This window comes from Myxocyprinus asiaticus, chromosome 43 (genome assembly GCF_019703515.2).
Source record: "Myxocyprinus asiaticus isolate MX2 ecotype Aquarium Trade chromosome 43, UBuf_Myxa_2, whole genome shotgun sequence".
In the NCBI taxonomy this organism is placed as follows: domain Eukaryota; kingdom Metazoa; phylum Chordata; class Actinopteri; order Cypriniformes; family Catostomidae; genus Myxocyprinus; species Myxocyprinus asiaticus.
In genome coordinates this window covers 6,286,976-6,310,447 of record NC_059386.1, presented here as the reverse complement: position 1 = coordinate 6,310,447, position 23,472 = coordinate 6,286,976, and the positions used below count along the sequence as shown (strand labels likewise).

Below are 23,472 nucleotides of genomic sequence, written 5' to 3'. Positions count from 1 at the left end.
AAAGTTTCTTCTATTTTTGCAGTTTCTTCTATTTTGGTTACAATAACTCACCAAGGGCATCTCTCTCTGAGATAGCTGACAATCAGCAGGGATAATTTCCCTTTAGCAATCCACATTTTATATAAACACATTACAGAAGACCATGTGACAATGAGTTTTGTATCAAAGGAAGTATCCTGTGATTCACATTTTTTGGCTAAGAAAAACTGGAATTGAAAAAAAAACAAAAAACAATTCAACCACCTTAAAATTGAAAACTTCACTTCAATTGCTACCTTAAAAGTGTTGCCAAAGTTACAGCTTGAAGTAAAAAAATTCCTAAAACTTTTTTGACTAATTTGAATTTAATTACTGGTGAAAAAAATCTAATTGAAACTCTGAAAACGTATATAATTGATTAGAAATAACAGAAATTCTTGTGAAAAGTGAGAAGTTAAATAAATAGAAGTATAGATAATTATAACAAAAAATCTTCAAGGATTTACTCACTTTTCCAGTAATACCACAAGCAATACAGTCTTTTAACTTCTTTAAATGGACGACAAACTTTAAAGGGAGGAAGCAGCTGATTTGTTTGTGCTTTCAGCACAATGTAAGAGGTCAAGCCAGACAGGAAAAACCTCCAACCATTCCAAGGACAAACCCTGAACAACCCAAACAAAAGCTAAGGAAAAAGTGCCATATTCATGCCATCACATTTAAACTTCCAACTCTGTTAAAGTTAGCCTTGAAGTTAATGATAGCTGAAGAGGTTTTGTGTTGTTGAGGTTTATGCCCAGATGTTCCACTGGCCAGGTTTTCCAGGTCACCTTTTGTTTTCCTTTAATTAATGTCTTTCTAATGTCCATATTTTGGTGAGTGGACTTAACATTTAATGGAATCCCTAACAATCATTGCTTTTAAAACATATGCCAAAATAGAATGAAGATCAAACAATTGATTTTAAGTTCAGTCATCAAACTCCAAAAGGCTCAAGCTGAAAGGTCCTTTGAACATGTAATCTGTTAGTCAGTCAACTTGCGCACTCCATGGCCCAAGCTGGTACTGTAGGTTCTTTGGCATGCAATATGTTAGTCAAACAACTTGCTTTCTCCATCTTTGACTAGCATTTAAATTGCCTCAGTCATTTGCAGGTGAACCGTTCTCACTGCAGTGCGCTACTGGAGTTTTCTCACTGAAACCCTCCTCCTCCTCAGCATCACCTGTCTAGAACTGCGTCAAGGGGATAGTATGTATATCTAATTGTGCACCATGTAGGTTTGTTTTTATCAGCAGCAAGTCTTCGTACTGGTGTTGATTGCATAAGCAGTAAGCAAATCTAACCTGCCAAGACTAAACCTACTAACTTGCCATATTCATAATAATACCTTATAATTTAGATTATAAGGTATTTTAGGTATAAAACAGCCAGTTATTTTTGTCTATTTTTGCTCAACTAATGGAAATACTACTAAACAAAGCCAAAACAGTATCAAATGTTGGGTGTAGTAACTGTAATATGTTGTATAATACAAAGGTTAATAGGTCTTATAGCATTAATTAAAATGTATAAGACTTCTACACAAACAATAAGCATACTAGTGTTTTGTCAGATCAATGGGTTTTAATACTTTACCTCTGATATTAGAAATGTGAAAAAACAAAAAGAAAAAAAATTACGATTGACCTTTTGTAATTCTAGTAGGCACAGAAGCAAAAAGATAATCTTATCAGCCCCTTTGACATCTTTAAATATCTGTAAATAGCACATCCCCTTTTACAGTCAGTGCAAGTATTTTATGTATACATATCTCCAGGCCACTGAAAATACAGCTACATAATCCATTTTCTTCTATGTTAATGCTGTCTATATATTCCAAAATTGACAGAAAGTATGTTTTTATCTTATTTTTTCCAATTTATAAATAAGAAGCACTGGCATTGAATAAAAAAACCTAACCCTATTTTGTTTTTGTTTTTTTTTACAAAGAAAAAGCACTGTTACATTTGTAACCAATTCATGAATTTACTCTGCAATGACTGCACATGTACAATTAAGCAGGGGCATCACTTTGTTTTAAAAAGTGGTGGGGACATGTATTTTTTATTTAAATTTTTGTCACGAAGTGGCAAAACTCATGGATATTAATTTAACATTTCCGTGCATTTCTTGAAGTAGAAGTATTTAATAAAAAAAATCTAAAATGTTAGCCATCGTATTGTGAAGCACTTGTCTTTTTGGAATGAAATCTTTGCTGATTTTGATATAGTAAAAGTGAAAATAATGATTATATTGTTACTGATATTTTAAAATGAGTGTTTGCTGAATATAAGCAACTTGTGCTTGGTTACAATTTTGTACATTATTTTATTGAAAAAGCATGTCCAAATCCATGTATCAAATATGATACAACAGGCTTTTATGGTATATCTCTCATCCCCATTGCATTCCATTCATGCCCACCAAAAAAAAAAAAAAAAAAAGATAACATATATTTAAAGTTTTGTTATATATGCACCCTGCTCTGTCATCATGAAGATCTCATTGTTTAATGGTACAATCTACTTAAAATGAATTGAATTGAAAGGAATTGAAAATGAATTTTCCTATTATTTATTTCAGTCTTTACGGGGTTAATTAGGTTGCATGCAGATAATGTCAAATAATATTTTGCTGTTTTGATCAATACAATAAATAGGTCACATAATTAATTTGATAACTTGATGCATCGAGCTGTGGAACAGTGGAGTGAGAAGAGCATGCGTCTGGTTACAAGAGAGAACATCGCCACCTGCTTCCACTCAATGCCACTGATAACAGCTGCAACAAGCACTTTTTATAACATTAAAACTAGTGCCGGATCACAACTTATTATAACACGCACAAATTAAATGGAAACTCCTGCTCAAGAACTGCCAATGTTTCTTCTGAATTAGACTCTTACCTGATGAAAACTATTTCAAAAAGTGGTGGGGACAAACTTGGCAAAGGCAAAAATTGGTGGGGACATGTCTCACCCTTTAATGATGCATATGCAATTAGGGATAAGAAAAAGTACCAGTACTTCAGAACCAAGTGGTAACTAAAATAATATTTAAATAATTAAAAAAATTAACATTGCAAAAAAACAACAAATGAACATGTGAGGCTTCAGCACTTATTTGAATGTGCAATTCAAAATTTCCGCTGAATAATAACTTATATTTCAGGTTGTTTCTCAACATTGTATGTCCTCTGAAGTCTTGACACAGACTGATGACACACAAATTAGATTACTTTTAAGATACTTTTGCATCCTTTTTGAACTCACTAAGCTGTCCAATGCCATTGTATTGAAAAGAGGGACCAGGAAGTTCTTTCTTTTGTGTTCTGCAGAAGCAAAACAAAATCATGCAGGTTGGAACAACATGAGGGTGAGAACTAGTTCAACCAAAAATGAAAATTCTCTCATTCACTTTCCCTGATGCCATTCCAGATGTGAGTGACTGTCTTTCTTTAGCAGAACACAAATTAAGATTTTTAGGAGAAGATAGAGCTCTGTCAGCTTATAATGCAAGTACATGGGTGCCAGCACTTTTGGTCAGAAAAGTATACTCAGAAAGGCAACACAGTCGCCGGGCGTGATCCGATTCGGAACATGGAAAAACAAAGTATACCTGGGCCGTAAGTATACTTTTCGGACCGTGAACGAATAGGAACGTGTTTGACGCATGCACACCACAACTGCTTTGTGACACTCTTTTAGTACAGTCAATGGCCAGCGCATTAGCAGATGATGCGCACAGATGAAGACCATGTGCACGAGTCAAGAAAATCTAGGCGGCATGTGGTCAAGCCACGCAGCTGTGCTGATGACGCAATTTGAGTCACACATACTATACGCACTTTACCCCTTGGTCCCTCTCGCCCGGAGTTTGGACGCGTGGCTTGCGCTTTCCAACCTGTCACGATGGCTGACCTGGACCATCAGACTCAGCTATGCGATTCAGTTCACCAGGCGCCTGCCCAGGTTCAGCGGCGTCCGCTGCCTTGTGTGCGGAGATCGCTACCCTTCTACAGAAGGGTGTGATAGAGCCTGTCCCTCCAACCGAGATGAAGAAGGAGTTTTACAGCCCCTATTTCATTGTACCAAAAAAGGCGGTGGGTTGCGGCCAATCTTGGACCTGCGAGTACTAAAACGAGCTTTGCACAGACTCCCATTCAACATGCTGATGCAAAAACTCATTTTAGCGAGCGTCCGGCATCAAGATTGGTTCACGGCGGTAGACCTGAAGGACGCGTACTTTCACGTCTTGGTTTTGCCTCGACACAGACCCTTCCTGCAGTTTTCTTTTGAGGGCTGGGCGTACCAGTACAAAGTCCTCCTCTTCGGCCTGTCCTTGTCCCCTCGCGTCTTCACGAAAGTCGCAGAGGCAGCCCTTGCCCCACTAAGGGAAGTAGGCGTCCGCATCCTCAACTATCTCGATGACTGGCTAATCCTAGCTCACTCTCGGGATTTGTTATGTGCGCACAGGGATCTGGTGCTCAGGCACCTCAGCCGGCTGGGGCTTCGGGTCAACTGGAAAAGAGCAAGCTCTCCCCGGTTCAGAGCATCTCTTTTCTCAGTTTGGAGTTGGACTCAGTCTCGATGACGGCACGCCTCACAAGCGAGTGCGCACAGTCGGTGCTGAACTGTCTGAAGGCATTCAGACGGAAAACTGTGGTCCCACTGAAACTTTTTCAGAGGCTCCTGCATATGGCGTCCTCAGTGGTGGCTACACTGCTCGGATTGATGCATATGAGACCGCTTCAGCACTGGCTTCAGACTCGAGTCCCGAGATGGGCATGGCACCATGGGACACATCGCGTGGTCGTCACGCCGATCTGTCGCCGCCTCTTCAACCTTTGGTCAGACCTGGTGTTTGTATGGGCTGGAGTTCCCCTAGAGCAGGTCTCCAGGCATATCATCGTCACGACGGACACCTCCAAGACAGGTTGGGGCACCGTATGCAACGGGCACACAGTTGCCGGCTCTTGGACCGGCCCGCAACTGCGTTGGCACATCAACTGCCTCGAGTGTCTGGCAGTGCTGCTCGCCCTGCGGAGGCTCAGGCCGTTGATCCAGGGAAAGCATGTGTTGGTACAGACGGAAAACACGGCGACAGTAGCATACATCAACCGCCAAGGCAGCCTATGCTCCTGTTGCATGTTGCAACTCGCCCGCTGTCTCCTCCTCTGGAGTCAGCAGCACCTCAAGTCGTTGTGAGCCACTCATATCCCGGGTGACCTCAATACCGCGGCAGACACGCTGTCACGACGGATCACGCTCAGAGGAGAGTGAAGACTCCACCCCCAGGTGGTCTTCTGGAACCTCCATGTCTGGCCCCTGTATGCCTGAAAATGGCATCTGTTCGCTAAGTAATGTTCTTCCTGGCGCGAAGGCCCCTTGAGATGCGCAGTCGGATCGGTGCTTTCCTTCCTGCAGGAGAGGCTGAAGGGGCGGCTGTCCCCCTCCACCTTGAAGGTGTATGTCGCCGCTATATCGGCACATCACAATGCAGTAGATGGTAAGTATTTAGGGAAGCACGACTTGATCATCAGGTTCCTGAGAGGCACTAGGAGGTTAAATCCCCCCAGACCGCACCTCATTCCCTCGTGGGACCTCTCTGTGGTCCTTCGGGGCCTACAGAGAGCTCCATTTGAGCCCCTGGAGTCAGTTGAGCTAAAGGCACTCTCTTTGAAGACTGCCTTCCTGACGGCGCTCACTTCCATCAAGAGGGTAGGGGAACTGCAGGCATTCTCTGTCAGCGAAACATGCCTGTTTCCCTCTAGGTAAACTGCGTCTTCCTTGGGCAGAGGCCTCTGCCCCTGGTCACTGTGTCTGTAGAGCTCCTCCCCCCTCGGGTAGGACCTACCATGGGACTTCTCCACATGACATACTTCCAACAAAACTTGGTAAGACCATGTCCGACGCGGACACTTATGGCACCCAGTCGGTAAACGATTTCCACTCTTTTTGGGGAGAAAAAGAGGAGAAGAGGCCACGGCTGGGCTAACCTGTCCCCATTTGTTGGACAGTCGACTTATCCCCGAAGCACAGGGGACCGTTCGATGCTCATGGGAGTGTTGGGGGAGGTTAGGTGATGGCCTGATGCACTAGCTACGAGGCACACAGCGGTCTGCCCGTTTCACACTGCCAGTTCATGTAACACAGTTCAATCATTGTGGCATTTTGTATAGGGACCCCTAGTGACACTACATCGACACAATGTTGAGTGAGTGACAGATAGGGAAAATCCTGGTTACTTTGTTTAGAGGAGGAGGCCTGAAATGAAATCCTAAAAGTCTTAAATTCTGTTTTTATGAAGAAAGAAACTCAGATACATCTTGGATGGCCTGAGGGTGAGTAAATGATCAGCAAATTTTCATTTTTGGGTGAACTATTCCTTTAAGTGCAGCTGTAAAATCTGCAGTCATTTTTGCTTTAAGTTAATCAAAGGTGTGAATGAACTAATTTGCCTTTTCAGATTGGTTTTCCTCTGAGACTTATAATAGGTGGCTTAGAAAGGCCATTATGTAATTAGATTGCTTTGACTAGATTGTAATCCAGCTGGGAATGTTTAGAAGACCTCAGTAGTGTAGTTCACAACGATGAACTGAAAATTAAGGGCACTACATAATATCTATTAGGATTTCCTTTATAATTGTTTGGCATGTAAAAAATAATAATAAACTGAATGAATTTTATTGCATTAGATAACAAATTATTAAACAAAGTGGCATTTATTTGAAATAAAGACAGCACAAGCACACTTTATAAGCAAAACAGTTCACAAAAAGACGTTTTTTAGGTATAAATGACAAGGCCTATACTGTTCAAAATGAAGACAAACAATATTTGGACACTTTCTGGTTGTAAATTTTTAGCGGAACATGTCCATAGATAATGTAATTAACTCTGCCTGTTTATTCTGCTAGGACACCTGTGTGAACTTGAGGGGAACTGACTTCATACATCCACTAAAAATCACCTTGACACCAGTTAGTGAAAAGTTATTGCAAAAATAGCTCTGAGTAAAGCTCTAGTATCATTTGTATTTTGTTATCTAAGGCAATGGCATTCAGACATTTTTAAGTGTGCCTCAAATATCTGAATACTTTCTCTACATTTCACAGTACATAGTAAATATGTCCTTGAGTAATTACTGTAACATCACAAGACAACAACCTTAAATCATTGAGTGAACATTTCTACAGCTTTAAGCATGACCCTTACCTGTAATGCCATTAAATTCTCTTTGAGATGACCTTAGACGTGACCTGGTTAAAACAGTAGTGTGTGTGGATTAATCCTGTTTGCATCACCTATTGACTCCTGAATGCAACTTCTGACCATGACCCAGCTTTCATTAGCGTAAGCACCCAATGACAGCATCTCAAACTCAATTAGCTGCTGTTTTTTCCGAGAGCCGTCTTCAACAACATTGCACCTTGTTCAATACTAGTCGGTTGTGATGCACTGCGGATTGAATTGAAGACAAAGCAGTGTAGAAATGAATGGTGTCAGTGGTTCTTGTATGGCATGCTATGAGTGTAACGCGCGACTGAGAAAGATAATCAGCGCATCCTACAATCCTATTTTCAGCTCCTGATTATCCTGCTTTATTTAGATGGTGTGAATAAGCCCTGGGCCTTCATTATCTTCACTGCCAATCCATTCTGCCTGTCTACATCCACAATCAATAATCTAGATGAGCAGAGGCTGCATATATTGTGTCTTTTTATTTAATTTGATATGTTTTTTGGGAGGGTAGGAAAGTGAATTGCCATAAATATCTGATTAATATATTTTTTACACTCTAAAAATAATATGTCGCAAATTTTGCTTCACTTTTCTTGGTGTTGCAGCTGGCTAGTTGGCCAGGGAAGTTTTATTAAATATGATTCAATATGGCCATGTACATCAGATTGATCTTAAAGGAAATTAAGCGACAAGAGGTTGAATATTTGGTCTACTAAATTTGGTCTATGCATTACGAATGTCTGAACTGCACCCAGTGGCCGAAGCTGGAACTACAGTCGTGCATATGCACTACATGAATGAGAGCAAAGCTGTGTTTTTTCTCTTAATTCTTTGAATGGGTGTGACGTGACAGGCACATTGGGTCCAATCTTGGGAAACATTTGAGTAGTAATTAAATTAATATACTCCGGACACAAACACTGAACCTAACACTAACCATAACAGCACTGAGACCAAAAAAGTTTATTTCACTTATATTTCACTTATAACCCTAACTCACAATTGCAAGAACTAAAAATCGAAATTGCGAGAAATAAAGTCAAAATGCTAATTTATACTTATAATTGTGAGTTATAAATTAACAATCGCGGAATTGCAATTGTTATACAATTATTTTTACAATTATTATACAATAATTAAAGTTATACAATTACATCTGGCAGTGATTGCCTCTAACAGCTGTTTGTTATTACAATTACATGCAATAAATTCACAATTGTGAGATATAGTCAGAATTACTTTTTTCCTCGCAATTGACATTACTTCTCGCAACTGCGACTTTATTTCTGGCAGTTTCGACTTTATTCTGTATCTCATAATATCGACTTTATTTTTCATAAGCTGCAATTTTTTCTCACAATTGCAAGTTTATTTCTTGTAATTAAGATAATTAAACTCACGATGGTGAAAAAATTGTTAGAATTAAAAAATTTTAACTTGTAATTGCAATTTATAAAATCACTATTGCAGTCAAAATTACGAGATATGAAGTTGAGACTGCAAGAAATTATGTCGAAATTTCAAGAAATTAAGTTGGAATTTCGAGATATTAATTCGAAATTGTGTTAAATAGTCACAGTTGTGAGATATAAAGTCAGAATTACCTATTTTCTCGCAATTTACTATTTCTTTAATTTTACATTTCTATAATTTTTAATATTTTTTTTATTTCTATAGAAATCAATTCAAAATTGTGAGATATAAAGTTAGAAATACATGTTTGATTTTTCATGTCCATTGTCCTAAGACCAAAACATTGTTATCTCACTTACTTCTGTGCAAATATAGTATATCCTCATCCTTTTAAAATTTGATAGTGATCATCTGTCACTTAATTTAGAGTTTTATAAACAGTGTTGAATTCCTTAATAATCAATAATAATTACATCATTCAATTATAGTGACAACTACGACAAAACAGCAGGTTATAACCTCTTTAAAAACCTCTTTATGTTAATAATGAATCTGCCCCATGACGCATGGCTCAGATGTGAATGTCATAGTTTACAGTATGTTCCTTACACGATCTATAAAGACTGATTACATTCCACCACTTCTGTATGCTTTGTGATAGTTGGCTAAATTTAACCAATAATGACAAAGGCCTTTTCAGGAACTGCATTATGTAATGCTGGGCGCTGATGTGTATTTGTAGTACTGTTTAGTATTTGCAATGTTGTACTTTATCCATGTCTGTATTTACAGAAGACCAAAGTCATCAGATTTTGGTATAAAGCGGTAAATAGTATTTTCATTTCATACACTATAAGGGTGAATCTCACAAAAACATGTTCAGGTGAGGTCACAATTCACCCCAAAATCAAAAATACTGAAATATATATATTTATTTTTGTGTGTGTTGGAAACCTAAAATAAGCTTCATTTTCTTTAAACAAAACATATTTTCTTATCTTTTTCTTTACATTTTTAGGGAGAAATATGACTTATGAAATAAGATGAACATGTTTCTGACAGAATTGCGAGATTCATAGATAACTTTAAACATTTTTTTTTCTTAAATGTGCACAATAACTGCTTTAAATAGAAGCATTTTTAAATGCTAACATGTAGATCTAAAAGTCTTGAACAGTTGAATATACAGAATATATGTAAAATCTGTCATCATTTACTCACTCTCATGCCATTCCAAACCCTTATGACTTTTGTTCTTCTGTGGAACACGAAAGGAAATAATTTAATGAATGTTTTATTGGCTAATTTCAAAACAATGGCAGTACATAAATACTTTATAGCTTAATAAAGCGCCCAAAAGAGACAAAAATTGTCCAAGCAACTTGTAAGTCTTCTGAAGGCATTTAATTACTTTGTATGTGGAATAGACTGTATTTTAAGTCGTTACTCACTCTCAAATCAAATCGTTAATAAAGTCTATAAACAGAGCTGAAATCCAATATGGCGGCTACGTCGATAACGTCAAACCAAATCACACCAAAATTCAAGACAGATTTGCAAGACGAATTGCAGACAAAACGTCTATTCACACAGGTGGCGCTTAACGAAAAGCAATTTTATTCCAGTTTCTCCATTTAATTTCACATCCTTAACTGCACAACACACTAATGAAAATGTTAGTAAAAAAAGCCTGCTAACCAATTCATAATTGCAAGACTACTTAAATAAAATAAATTTGTGGTGGTGGGGGGGCGTGGTTGAGCGCTGGTTTGTGAATGGAGAGCGAGATCAGGAGATGAGAACGGTAAGGATCATCACCTGGCAATGATTGTCTCTAACAGCTGTTTGTCGTTGCAGTGAGAGTGGAGACGGGCTTTAAGAGCGAGCCAGACTCTAGTGAGATGGAGAGAGTTACGAGAAACAAGCCGAAAGAGACTGTGCTGATCTGTGTCCGCTGAAAAGCATGAATTTTCAGTGTAAAAATAAACAGACTGTTTCAGTTGGATTCGCTGTCTCCCACTTCCTCCTCTTCCCTAACTGTGAACATTGTTACAACATTTAATAAAAACTTGATTTTTATCTGCAATTCCTGGCTATAATAATTCCTTCCTATCTGCATTTTTGTATCCGCTGTGGCATTTATCACACAATTCCTTGTGCACACATCTATTTTCAATGCCGATTCCTAGTTGTTCTTCTTTAGGTGTTTAATGTCAGTTTGCAAAGTAACTTTTGGTACGTTGGCGCCACCAACACGGTAGATTTTGTAGCTGCAGCAGCTAGGGACACATGACTAAAAGCACTTATCTCATTGGTCTGTCAGTTTTCTTTGTCGGACTGCTCTCAGAAAAAAGAAAGATCGTCAGTGGTGTGAATAGCGCCATAGGAATCCATTGTTCCTATTCAAAAGTTTGTTCGCAATGAACATTCACACCAAAAAATTCAGGCTTGGTGAGAATAGGCCTTATATGATGACAGAATTTTCATTTTTTTTTGTGAACTTTTCTTTTAAACGAATTTAGATGAGCAGACCATTAGAATTTACTGTTTGGAAAGACAATCCTTAAGGTTTAGATTAGATCTCTTATCTTGTGTTTTTTTTTTTTTTTTTTTTTTTTGATAATGAAAGGGTGGTGCTTTACTTACACAGAGATTGTGTTGCTCAACGGCTAAAGGCAATGACCAAAAAGAGGGGGGGGGAAAGAGTTTCCCCAATACACAGATAGGGTTGCGCAACATTTTTTCCTGGAAATCGCAGTTAAGGAAAAAAGCAGCCATCACAGCTGACCATCAACTGGCTCTAAATCTAGAACACTGAGCAAAAGCTACATACACAATGTAATCTAGTTCCACAGACTTCAATGGACAACAGGGACAACAAAGTGGAATACACCCCACGGGTTTAACTGTCCTGGTTTCTAATCAGAGAGTAAACGATACCTCTTGGCTCACATCTACCCGACAATTCTTCCATTACACAACAGAGAAAACGCCAAGCCGCTAACATGCTTTCTACTGCCCATTAACATATAATGTCACAACACCACTTCACCTGGCCATGATTATGTGCAGATAGCTGTTTTCTTGTATCATTTACAAGCAAAAGGAAATGGATGGATAATTTGTTGTAAACACTGCTAGCCGTGTAATCCATGGCCTAACAATGAGGGAAATGTTCTGCAGTGTGTCAGTAATGTCACATGGGAGATTTGTTTTGGGAGGGAAAAAAGGACTCAGTCTAGGACAGATGATATTTAAACACACAATCCTTACATGTTTACAAAAGCAATATGATTTCCAGGAATCACATTAGGAAGAGAACCCAGGATAGATAGTGTAACCTGAGCTGACAATTTCACTGTTCCAAAAAATGAATTTTTAGTAGGTTCTTTACTTGTTTTCCTGGACTTAAATCATACCACATACATCTTTCACTTTCATGGTTGATGGAATATTGCAAAATTGATACTGTTATAAAATGGTGGATATCCTTTTGACTTTTGGACAGTTCAGACCCATGTTTCAGGATATGGCTTTTCAGAGGTCACATTTGTCCAATCTCACTTCGAGGGAATTTCCTTTCAGTAAGTAGCAAGTAAGTTGACCTGTTGTGATTATTGGAAGTGAAGGCCACCTTCAATCAATACACTTCCATCTTGAGAGACAATTAGCTGTCAGTCGTTTAGCCAACCTAGTCTCATAGAATTAACGTTACTATAACAAAATTTTTGCAAACTGACTTTTATGTGCCGAATTCTACATTTCTATAATGCATCATTTGAAAAACAATACATTTTAATGCTTGTACTAAACATACACACATTTTCCAATGTGATTAGCTTGCGCGGTAGCTCACCCGATAGAGTGTTGGACGTTGGATTTGGAAGACCGTGGTTCGAGACCAGTGAAGCACGGAAGCTGACACATGAGACGTGTCATATAAGTGACACAAGATGATGTGGTTGGTTGAATAAATTTGCTTTTCATGTCGTATTTCATTTTACAACACTATCAGTTATGTTTAGGTGTTGGTTTAGGGCAGGGCTATTCAATTTGATTGACAGGTGGGCCAGATGGAAAAATGTTCGGGGCATGCGGGCCAAGAATAACGTGTTATAGTAGGTCTATAATATTTGTTAATCTGTGTTTATGAGAGTAATTAAGACTGATAATAAATGTTTTATTAAACTATAACAGTGAAGTTTTTTATATATGGAGAAGATTGCTTGTTTGTTGGTGAAGTTGCATCAGACGTTACACAAATCTGTTTGTTATAGTATATGTAATGATTTAAACTTTTGACTTTCCAAATTTAACGTTTTCTTGACCAAATTACTGAACAGAACTTTTCTGTCTCCATGATTTAAGTTCTTTAATCTTCCCATTCCATCAAAATGATGGATAATGATCATTTATAGTGCAATCTCTGAAAGAGTCTAAAAAACGCGGTGCTCTTGCACAAGACACTGTAAAAACACTGAGACGTGGCACAACATCCATCTAGCGTGAATTTACATAGGAACACAATTGAAAAACAGACACAAAATGCGTTCAGTGTGAACAGTTGCTAAAACAACTGACAACCTCATGCGGGCCACTGAAAATTTCAAACGGGCCGGATTTGGCCTGAAGGTCGCAAGTTGAATAGCCCTGGTTTAGGCTAAGGTTGTCTGTTTTGTCTCCCTCTCATTTGCTTTTTTAAAACACTATTGGTTAGGTTTAGGTTAAAGTTTTAGGTTAGGGAGGTACTATTTAAAACCCCGACATATATTCACCTGAAAAACCTCGTCTGATTACGACACCATTTTACTCGCTTTTGGCGCCCCCCTCGGGACATTTCACTAGGAAAGTGTAGCTTAACATGTAATGAAGCACGTAATTTAGTTTTGCTAAAGTGTTGCCACAGTCATGTAATGCTCATGAGATCAGGCTGCATTTAGCAGTTACATCCCTTGCGCGGGATCTTATTCTTTTCTCACTATTCTTGAACATTTTCTCCCTAGTTGTAGCGGTCAGTAATGTTATTTAGGTGGTGGGATCGTTCACAGACTGTCTGATGCATAAATTGCTCTGATTCTGAGGATGAGTCTGAAATCGAGATTTCCAATCTGATTGGATAACTGCTACCCAATTCCCGGGAGTTCTCTGAGTTTGATTAAACAGTTGCAGTTTGTAGCAATACATCTAGATATCCATGGGCAGAAGTTATCTGTGAAATAATCAGTACTATCACTATTGGATGGACATACTTTTGATTACAAATTCTATTCACGTTTTCGTTTCATTTTATTGTTGTTTTCAGTACAACCGGTTCCGGACTGACATTGTTGAGCAATTATTTCAATGAGTTCTTTTTATAGCATTCTGTTATTACGGTATCTACTATTTCAAATAGGAAGTTCTTAGCCAGAACAATTTGGGAAGCGGACAAGTGAACAAGATATCCTGGAGCACAACTGTATATTCCCTATGGTTATGTTCATGAAATAATCCATGAAATAATCTGTACTTGGGTTCTAAATGGAAAATTCTGACAACAAGTTGAAAATTCTTTCCACTAATTTCTTTGGTTATTATTTTTACTTTAAGTCATTATTTGAATGACTTTGTTGCAGGCAGGTCTATTAGTGTGGTATATCATTTCAGATAAACACTTTTAAGTCAGATCAACCAAAAATAGCTCCTTAAGGCAATGACTGCCCGTATTCACTTTTATAGTGCAATACTAGATATAACATGATTTTAGACAGCAGCTTCTGTTTTCTCACTTTTTCTTGCTCACCTTTACTTCTGAATCAGCAGAGGATATTTGTGTTAACTGAGACTGCGGTGCACTGTAACTACCTCAGGAATGCTGATCATATAAGAATTTGCATTTGACCTGGTTCTCTTTACTTTATATTCCATACACAAATCGGACAGATTATTCTGTTACATTAAAATTAAGATGGTTAATTTCTCTGGAGTCATTCAGAGAGAACTATTACAAACTAGATTTGCATTTCCTGAAGAAAAAAATACAAAATAAATAACAAATAATAATCTTTACATTGCAGCAAAACAATCTTGTTGACTTCACACAAGAATAAATACACACCGCACAGTGTCAATGCGGCTATGGGCTAGTATATGCAAAGAAGTCAAGAACAATCATAAATCAGAATGCAAATAGATGTAATAAACAAGGCCAATTGATATTCAGTATGCAATTATTATGATTATGCCATGACTTGCTCACATTTTGAAAGCTGGCATTCAAACTTTCAAATCCACAAAACAAGTTTTACTGGAGTCTATATGATAAGCGGTTTAGCTTAAACTAAGGGGATTAGAACAAACCCTAAGCAAAATGTTTGAGGAATATAAATAATGCAACGGTATTTATGACTAGATAATAGGCATAATCTCTTTCTGAGAATCCTTTAAATGACATTTCAATGTCACTATAATCAATACACTCCCATCAGTGTGTGGAACTGCATCCATACTTCATACGCTATCGGACCATGATAGACTAAACAACTTAATAACATTATCAGTACAGCGTTGGTTTGCATGGCAGAGAAAGTATATACGCACTACACTATATAAACCTATTAGTCGCAATAATAATATAGATACAGTGAAATAGGGTAGACAGACATAATTTGACATGCACAACATCCATCATTACAATATAAAAAATGTATGCATGTGTGATATCTGATTATTGGTAACACTTAACATTTAATTTTCCTTTATTAAGGGTTTATAACCGGGATCATTAATGACTAATAAGCCATTTGCCAATACATTTTAAAATCAATGATATGCGGTCCTAACAAAAAAATACAAATAAAAAGGGTGACTTTCAAGCAATACTTGCCAAATACTGAACATTTTAACTTACATGTTATACTAATATTGTTTTTAAAGGCATTCATTAATGACTAATAAGCCCTTTACAAATGCCTTATAAATCACTGATATGCAGTTATAACAACATGGATAAAAATGGTGACTTTCAAGCAATACTTGCCAAATAGTGAACATTTTAATTTACAATTATACTAATATTGTCTATAAAGGCAATCATTAATGACTTAAAAGCCATTTACAAATGCATTATAAAATCATTGATACGCAGTTATAACAACATGAATAAAAGGGGAGACTTTCATGCCATATTTACCAAATAGTGAGCATTTTAACTTACATGTTATACTCATATTGTTTATAAAGGGGTTCATTAATGACTAATAATCAATTTACAAATGCCTTATAAATCATAGATATGCAGTTATAACAACATGAATAAAAAGGGCGAATTTCATGCAATACTTGCCAATTAGTGAGCATTTGAACTCACATGTTACAAATGCTTAATAAATATCATCATTCATACTTATATTAATGTTTTAATTACATTAATTCATACTTTAATTCATGATTTATGTCGCAATGCAGCAAACATATACTATTATAGTGAGATTACAAGGAGATATTATGTCATTTTGCAATAGTCTGCTTTGTGTTTATATTCATTACTGTAAAGTCTTGACCCGCTTGTGTTGTTACTTTCTTTGTCAAGTTGATGTGAAAAGAATCGTGCTACTCCGAATGTTGTCCTAACTTACCTAGTCCTAGTTACCTAAAGTCCTCTGCAAAAACACTGTTCAGGACTTCATGCTAATTTACAACATATATAATAAAGCCTGATGACCGTTAAATCATACGGAACCTTATGTAGAATTCTAATGATGGCAACTTAAAAAATTCTTCATATGTGTCCATTTTACATTAACATACATTTTCATAGGTTACTAAAGTTGAATAGGTGTTATTAAGCATTCATAACATGTAATGTAAAGTGGCACACTATTTTGCAAGTACTGCATGAAACAATTTGTATTCATGTTCTTATAACCACATCTAAATGGTTTATAAAGCATTTGTAAATGGCATATTAGTCATTAATTAATTACACGAGACATAGTGACAGTATGATGAGAAGCAGTGGTGACCTGCACTGGAGACATCTGGACCACTGCAGTCCCTCTTTCAGTTCTGAACGCACTGATTAAAACTATCATCTTTACAGACAAAACATATACACACAAATCAGTCATTGTGCTTACAATAGGTATGCATAGATTGTTTAAAAGCCAACTCTCACAGTGCACACTGTATAATTGGATCATATGGTTATTCATATGTTTCTGATAATGTAAAACTGAAGAATTACCTCTCACAAGCAGACAGCATCAAGTGTCTATCAGTTCCTCGACTGTAGATTGAAACCATCACTGAGCCAATATTGTGTTACTGAAGAGTCTGTACTGAAGTCTGTGTGATGTAAACGCGTCAGTGCATCACTCTCAGATGCACGTGCTGCTGCAGCAACTTTGACATTGAGCACTTTCAGGCACAAGCTTCTACTGGAGTCCAGCTCGCACTGAGCTTTCTGATCTCTCACAGACTGTGCTGATCTCTCTGCACATCTCTCTCCCTCCTCTCTCTGTCTGCCTTTGCGCCTCTCTCTATTACTCAGCACGCACCCACTAAATAATAAATGACTAGAGCAGTACTGGAGCTGTATGGAGGATTCTCTCTTATTCTAGAGCAATCAGGAACTGATCACAATGAGTTCAGCGCTTTGCTCGGGTTACAGCTCGCCTATTCAGTCTGGCCCCCATCCTGCTTTTGTTTCCACTCTAGCAAACACAAACGCAGGGGGGGTCAACAGTGAAATGTTGAAAGCCGAGGGCATTTTTTCGCATCACACGTTCTCTAGAACAATTAAATTGTGTAACAGTGTCCCACGGTGGACTTATTTGACAAAAAGTTAAAAGACTTCAAGGCATCTGAAGAATGTCCTTATGCATGTCTGGATAATCAAAACATACCACCTCAGCAATATAACAAACATGTATTGTATGAAAAAAAAATATCTGTAATACTCAACAATACCTTGTTCTGTACAAATGCACAGAGAAGGCTATTCTAGAATGCATGGCTTCGCAAGCTAAGTGATAAAATTATTCAAAGATCGAGGACGAAGCGAGAGAAATATAGACTTTAATCTTTAATTATTCTTTTGATACCAAAAACGTTCTGATAATAATAGTTAATAATAAGTCAATATACATGAGTTCATTTGTGTCTGCTTTGTTTTTTAATGGCATTAGAACATAATGTTGTTGTTAGCTTAGGAACATGCTAATGTCAAACTCTGTTGAAATCAATTCTGAGCCAAGTTATCTCCAGCAATTTGATGCACTTTTTCTCTAGATTGAAACAGAGCTGTGTCTTCACCCCTTATGCTCTGCAGCATATTTTTATCCTGTCTTTGAAAGCCTGTGATTCAGGTTTTGTTTGCTCTATGTCCCTGTAAAGTACTATCTGTGTTAGTTCATTCCATTAGATGGGACCAGGTGCTAGAAATGCATAGAGAAAAATGATCCTCTATCACCTTCTGTCACAATATACAGATCTGAAATACAGGTGGCGCTCTAAAATATCTGAGCACTTAAAATGCACACCAAATCGTCGTCCATAGGCATTCAGTCTATTTTGTGGTTCCACGCACATTTACCACTGTTTTTTCAAATATCTCGGCCTTTGTGTGGACCAGAAGCTTAATCTAGGTATTGGAAAGTTTCAGTTCAGAAAGTATACTTCCTCCTAAATAGAAAAAGAGCATTTATTTAAACCAAGCTGCAAAAATGGCTCGTTTGGAATTTGTGGAGCTTGTGACATCACAAGGACCAAATACATCTGCATATGCAACACCTATATTTCCATCATTGCACCCTTGGCCACGCCAACTGGTGCTCAGTCAGTCACAAAGGTGAAGAGGAGAGAGATGGGGCCTGTCATGGGAGATTCATCCTAAGTGGTCTTACACAGGACACCTTCATGTGCCTGTCTGGATGTAAATGTTTTTCTACATAAACGTGCACTAGATGAATGGCTTTAAGTGTTATAATACATCTCGCGCCACTTTTAAAAAATGCAGTGTCAAGTTACAACTCTAAAATGGAGACCCCCATTGTTTTTCATTCAGCTGCGCTGTCTTGCTGTTGTGCTGTTTGGAAGGTGTCCTGGACTGTTTTTGCACCCATCTGTGCTGTTTTTACTTGTAAACATATTTGATCATTTGATGTGTTTCTGGCGATGTACGCAGAGTTTTAAGTGCGGTACAAGTGCAACTTTCAAAAACGCATCTCAGCAATTCTGCTGCTGCCACCGACTGGGAGAAACACATGCAGTCCTGTGTTTAAACAAACTGGGAAAATGTGAGATGTGAAGATCAGCGTCTCTGCTTTGGCCTGTTAAAGCCGGTTGAATCACCCAATTTGATTAATTTCTGTGTGATAGTTTATGCTGTGCTTGTGTGAACAGTTTGATACATTTAGATGAAATGTGTTGGGTGTATGTTATGTGTTCACCCTGAAATGTAGTTTAATGGTTCATTTTCTTTGGATTGTGTTTGAAATATGCCTGTATTGAAAGGGCTGCATGATGTTAGCCAATCACAACAGTGCGCATTTACACTGAAGTCTTAAAGGGCCAGGCAGCTTAAAACCGAGCGTTTCATACAGAGGGCCAGGGACAGGGTTGAAAATTATTATATATGAATAAAATATGACTGTTTGGTGCAAAAAACCTTTACTAACATTCTAAGTCGACCTCAGGGAAGTTAATAAAATTATTTAAAAAAAGAATATGTCATGACCCATTTAATGCAGAGGTTATCAGGTCTTATCTTGTTATTTGTATATAATGTACCACACATGCAAAATATATAAATATATGTATATGTATCCAGGGAATTTTAAGTGCTAAGCATAAACTTACACTTCTGGCCCAGCAGAGTTTAAGCATTAGATCAATAATGTGCATTCAGATAGTTAGTGATGTCATGAAACTCATGAAATTCATGTATTTTAATATTCATATTGGAAAGTGGGTGAACCACTGATCTGTTGAAATGGCTGAAAAGACTTAATGTTTGTTATTTATGTAATAATTATTATTTTGAAAATGCATTAAATTCAAGCTACAAGTTACTGTTATTTAGGGAGGAAACATATTGAGTGATCAGTACATCATTCAGTTACACAAATAACATCTCACTAATCATTATAACAGGTTAATGGGACAGGAAATAGTCGGGTACATTGTTCAGATGCAAACAAATCCACATCACTTTACGTCACTTATAATGCATTTGAAAGATGTTGCCTCCTAAGGAACTTATGAATGAATGGCTATTTCATGGCACTGGTGATAGAGATTTATAATTGGATTATAAACCATACCAAATATACAGTGATATACTACAATTCAATATGGTGTAGTAAGTGTAATAAATATATTTTATGTGCACTTTGGTGTTTTTTTCTCTACATATTATCTTAATAGATGCTGATATTTTGATTTCAGGTATTAGGACAACAGAAAATACTTCAATAATAGTGAAAGTTTGAAACTGAGGAGTTCTGCTGTACTTCAGAAAGCAGTACATGGCCTTGTGAACTATATGATCACCAGTAGACCTACCAGAGCGTCTGAAGATCGTGCAGTCACTGCAGGATACAGTCCATTCTCTGTGGTCAACAGCACTGAACGCGCCTTCTCACTGCCTGCAATGCAACATCAAATAATAATTCATTTATGAAGTACATATGTACATAAATGTAATTTAAAAGCAATAGTATAAGTCCTTCTAGCTGAAAACATGGCAGAATAACACACACACACACACACACACACACATGTTGGTGCGGCTATCCTTATGAGGACTCTCCACTGACATAATGATTTTAGAACTATAGATTCTAACCCTTTCTGCATTTTTACATTTTCAAAAAAACATCATTTAGTATATATTTTTTTAATTGACTTGAATTATGGGGACACTAGAAATGTCCTCATAAACCACATTTATAGCATAATACCCTTGTAATTACCAGTTTGTAACCTAAAAATGTCCTCGTAAACCATCCAAACCCGCACACACACACACACACACACACACACGCGCGTGCGCACACACACACACACACACACACACACACACATATATATATATATATGAGGTTTTTACAGATGAACACTTGATTCAGAGTCATGGTACAAAGATCTGAGATCTAACCTTGTTGATACAGTTGAAAATGTGCAATTTTATTGATGTTTTTGTTTAAATAGTGGAAAAATATGTAATTCAACAAAGCTGTAGAATAGATAAAGCCTTTTTGGGTCACCTTGTTCATTGTATGGGTCATTTGGTTAAGTAATTAAGAATTTTTAAAAGAATATCTACAAAAATGTGGAATAATCTGGAGTACTACATCAATATAAATGTTATAGAAAATGGGTTGGCAGCTTTAGCAGATTAATTAATAATTCATTTAGACATGATGGGTGTAATTGTTAAAATACATTCTTCTATCCCTTAAAGGTGCTATAAGCGATTTTTTCATGGAAAGGTATGCAAAAAATGTTCCTACTCCCTGGAAGATATTAATAAAATAAGTGTCCTGAGATAACTCACCGGTCACTGTGACAGCTCTAGACTCTGTAAACAGCAAACAAAAATGTGTCTGTGGTCCACAGACAATGACGGTTTCTGCCTGTCAATCATTTTGCACGTTTTCATAGTATTGTAGTTGCAGCGAATTATTGAGGCATAATGCATTTTTATGCCATGTTGTTCATAACAGTTGTCAGATGAGGGCGCTATTTTGCAGCTGTTGTTTTTAACAACTGTTTCTGCTCTCAATAAAGCTCATTTTGGTATCTTTGGAGTTCGGGGCGTGGCTAATCCAGTGGCTCAGTCTCGTGGAAGTAGAATGGCTGAAATCGCTTACAGCACCTTTAATATGCAGAGACAATTAAAAATGAGCCATTCATAGACTAATTTCCCCCAAAGAGTGTAAACACTGTGGCACCTTCAAAACATGTCAGCATTGGGCTCAACAAATGTCATGAGTTCGGACTGGAAGTTTGACCAGTTTGAACGATCAGGGGTGCGTTTCCCAAAAGCATCGTTAGCCAACTATTGTCGCAAGTTCCATCATTATTTGGTATGCTGTCTCACAAATTGGTGTTTCCGGAGGCCAAAGTTCCAATGAACATTCGCAAACAGCATTGCAAAGTTGTGTGGTTGGAACTACAGCTCTTCACCTGTAGTTAGAAGAATAGTTCCTTGTTAGTTTGCTGTGTGGACATCATTTGACTTCACTGAGGCTTCTAGATCTTTTATTCCATATATATCTTTCATTCTATCTTTAAACACTTAAGAAAACTGCTTATTCCGGGGTTTTGCAGAAAGCGGCATTGTGAAACGTCATGTAAATGCGAATGCAGACATTTAAAGGATTACATACTGTTAAGAGAAAGCCCTTTAACACACAGTTTCTGTTGGAGAACACAGTTTATGCGTCCATGTTAACACATAAGATAAGTTCTTATATGTTTTTGAAGAGTGCACATGTGCTAATGTTCTCAAGTGTGCTGGGGGAACCCCAAAGCCTGATGTAAAGGGAAACTCCACTATTGCAGCACAATCATCTGTTGTATTTACATAGTGCATGCAGCTTTTGTGTCTTCAGCAGTTTTTGCACACTAAACAGCTTTCTGGTTTATGTGTAAACGAGCTATTATGATTTAATATCCACAGAAGTTACTACTCCATCCCCTGCGTAACGTCATAAGCTCAATATTGTTAAACCAACATGGTTTGAACAATGGATGTTCAACATAGTTACTACGATTTTGGGAAAAAGTGGTCACTAGCTAGTTACTTTTTTAAATGATGCATCGTACTATGGTGATTAAACAGTGAGTTACATCATTGTATGGGAAATGCCCCACGGTAGTCAAAGGGAGTGTTTAGGAATCCTGTATGAAAAATGTCATTATTTTTGCAGTTATGTTTTGTGACGCTAGTGGCACATTACTTCACCTGTGCAAAAGTGTTTAATAGTGGAAAAATTAAACATTTAAGCTGTTCCCAATTTTTTGCCCATGACTGTAAAACTGCGATTTTCATATTAATTAAATTATATTCTCTGTCCTAGGACAATATGATTTGGATCAGATAAAGTATTTAGAGAAGAGGATGTGTCCAGGGCCAGCAGTACATGTGTTTGAAAGCGGCCCACACACACACACACACACACATGCACACAAACAAGCTTAAGGGTCAATGATCAAGACAATGTGGTGGGTATAAAATGCTAACTATGCTGTCTTACTGTGTTTCTGCCTCACATATTTGCTTAGCTATATAAATGAGGACATACTTAGACTTATATTGTTTTAATATAAAGCTAATTATAAATACTACAGACTAAACTTAACCATACCTAAAAGAAAAGCTTTTGTGTGGTGTTGAGGGGCCTCCAGGAGAGGTTTGAGAACCACTGCCATAGATATTCTATGGGCAGAACTGTCTTAACCTTAACATGCTAAAGCTGACCGTTACATTCTGTCCTATGAGTGAGCCGTGGAGATTATCTCATTAAATAAAAGAATCTCTGACAGTGCTTCCCTGTCAGTGATAAAATTATGGAGAAAGCAGCTTTTAGCGCTATTTGATGGACAAAACAATCCCAGATGAGACTAGTGACAGAAATCAAGTATTTTTCAGCCTATGTAAGGCACATGGTGAGTTCAAAGCGGCGCTCAACACCGGTGTTGCCGCTCTGACACGAATCATGAATGCAGCTTCACGATTGCTGTAGGAAGGCGGATAGCCACAGTCTACCGGCAGATTAATATTGTGCAGGATGAGAGTTTAAGAGATTTA

At 37.5% G+C, this 23,472-nt stretch overlaps 1 protein-coding gene across 1 annotated transcript in view; it reads right to left on the bottom strand.

The window, feature by feature from the left end:
* Positions 1 to 17,245, bottom strand: part of LOC127433391 (A-kinase anchor protein 2) — a 58,184-nt gene extending 40,939 nt beyond the window's left edge. Inside the window, exon 1 of the mRNA XM_051685256.1 lies at positions 16,900 to 17,245. The gene's annotated coding sequence lies outside the window, so the exon portion shown is untranslated. The remainder of the gene's footprint in view (positions 1 to 16,899) is intronic.
* Positions 17,246 to 23,472: the final 6,227 nt, after the last annotated feature.